The following is a 2,611-nucleotide window of genomic DNA, read 5'->3' on the forward strand; positions in this document are numbered from 1 at the left end:
ATTAATAGTGGTCAATAACTGCAAAATGGGAATACCTAAAATAAAGATGATCTTAATATACAATGTTCCCCCCACAAATAGATAGCTACACTTAAAAAGAATTGTTACAGGAAGAATGCTGTTGAATGTTTTAGCATGCAACAGGCAGCTCTCTTTCATTGGTATACTCAAGTTCCTAAATAACTGCAAAAATCAAATAAATGATCTTTAAGGATTGTTTAAGTCAGACTATAGAAAGCAAAAGAAAAGCCATTTATATCATTACAGAAAAGCTGAAGTCAGCAATATGAGCACTCTGATAACTCTACTAATCAAGATTGAATACTTCCAGAACTTTGAGCAAGTTCAGTCCTTAATAAAAATGGATGAAAAGCAATGACTTCATGCACAGATTCATACACTGGGGACTCATAAGTGTATCACAGAATTACTCCGGTTTTCAACAATGAGTGTCCTTCAACAGTAAGCAATAGTGTTGTTTAATTGTTTCATTTTGCTTCACTCTCTGGCAAGTGCTTTTACTAGATATCATTGCCTCTGCTTCATCTGAAATAGTGCCCACTAGTTTGATGAAATTTTGCCCTTTTAAAGATTTTCTCAGAAACAAATCTATATGCTTTCTCTTCCTCTGGAGAGAAGAGACAAATTAGGTATCTAAAAATTTAGAGGAGCTACTGCCCCAGTTAGTTTAGGGAAAGTAATAATCATTTACATAATTTTAAATATAAATTTAAAATAAGAAAATTAAGAATTTCTAGAGAAAGAGGTTTATACTTATATTTAAATGCTATATTTCCTGAAGTAAAAATACATTGCTTAATTCCTAACCTGAGAAAATAAAAGATTTCGCTATAGATTCAATTGATGTTCTTGATTAGTTAGCACACACACACACACACACACACACAAAATGAAACATCACAGGTGCATCTTAATACATTTTAAAAATTAAACAATTTAAATATTATATATATTTGAGGTGACTCGGAAAAGTTAGAATACTTTAGTAATTTTGATCTAAAAGTGACTATATATTTTCTTTCAGATTTTCTTATAATGTGGAAAATAATAACAGCATAATACTCCACTCTATACAAGTCTTGGGTTTATATTGACTTGAAAATCCTAACTAGCCTTTTCATGAAGATGGCGCCGAAGGCGAAGAAGGAAGCCCCTGCTCCTCCTAAAGCTGAAGCCAAAGCAAAGGCTTTGAAGGCCAAGAAAGCAGTGTTGAAAGGTGTCCACAGCCACAAAAAAAAAGAAGATCCGGATGTCGCCCACCTTCCGGCGGCCCAAAACACTGCGGCTCAGGAGGCAGCCCAAATATCCTCTGAAGAGCGCCCCTAGGAGAAACAAACTTGTCCACTATGCCATCATCAAATTCCCCCTCACCACCGAGTCAGCCATGAAGAAAATAGAAGACAACAACACACTGGTATTCATTGTGGATGTCAAGGCCAACAAGCACCAAATTAAACAGGCTGTGAAGAAGCTCTATGACATTGACGTGGCTAAGGTCAATACTCTGATCAGGCCTGATGGAGAGAAGAAGGCATATGTTCGACTGGCTCCTGACTATGATGCTTTGGATGTTGCCAACAAAATTGGCATCATCTAAACTGAGTCCAGCTGGCTAATTCCAAATATAAAAGTTTTCACTATTAAAAAAAAAAAAAAAAGAAAATCCTAACTAAATTGCACTTCCTAAATTTCCTATACTGGTTGTACTGGTCAAACTGGCATATGTTACATCCAATAAATATTAAATTATATAAAGTTTTAATTTTATGTGTTCAAATATATTAAATATACTAGATAGGTAATATCTTTAAATGGGAATTAACACTTATAATTCTAGAAACCAGAGTACTCAACTATTCCACTTACAATTTTTGGTAAATATTTTTAGGTGTCATCTAATCTATGATTCCACATATACTAAAAAGTGATTCCAACATTCTCATGTCCCAACTGTGCAGCTTAATTTACAATGTCAAGGTCTAGAGTTCACTTGAAGTGTTTGATTAATATTAAATTAAGTAATGCATAATCTTTCATTGCCAGCAAAGCCCTCTCTCCCCCACTTTCTTTTTCCTCTTTGCCCTAATTTCCTGATAGATTTTGGTTGACAACAGAAATACCACTTTGGCTGGAGAATGCTGTTGTTTTCTGAGTTCACATACCTTTCTATATTTTATAGTTATGTGCCTGGCCTATGGGTATTCTTATGTATTCCTCTGACAAAAGTTCAGCATAGTGGTTTGTGGTTTTCAGGGCTCTGATATATCAGAATCATAACCTTAATTTGGAGCACTGCACAGCTTCTCAAACCTTTTTAAAGCACCACGTTATTTGTTATACATTCATTTTTTGCATGAAATGCTTTTTATCACAGTGATCACTGAAATCTAGCTTCACAAAGAAATTATATCATTGAAGAGAATGTAGCATAATCTAAGGTCAGTGAAGTTTACTGAATTTAAATTACATCTCAAGAAATCTGACTTAAAAAAATAAAGTAGAAAAGGACTGACCACCCCAAATATTGGCAAGATGGAGAACACTGGATGCTCTTCCATTTCTGAAGAATATAAATAAGCTTAACAATGTT

The 2,611-nt window shown here is 34.3% G+C and overlaps 1 pseudogene across 1 annotated transcript; it reads left to right on the forward strand.

Annotated features, from left to right (window-relative positions):
- The first annotated feature begins 1,131 nt into the window (after nt 1-1,131).
- LOC614643 (large ribosomal subunit protein uL23-like) lies at nt 1,132-1,677 on the forward strand (annotated as a pseudogene). Its single transcript, XR_009493869.1, has one exon. The product of XR_009493869.1 is annotated as a large ribosomal subunit protein uL23-like (transcript).
- The last annotated feature ends 934 nt before the right edge of the window (nt 1,678-2,611 follow it).

This window comes from Bos taurus, chromosome 3 (assembly GCF_002263795.3).
Source record: "Bos taurus isolate L1 Dominette 01449 registration number 42190680 breed Hereford chromosome 3, ARS-UCD2.0, whole genome shotgun sequence".
Taxonomy (NCBI): Eukaryota; Metazoa; Chordata; class Mammalia; order Artiodactyla; family Bovidae; genus Bos; species Bos taurus.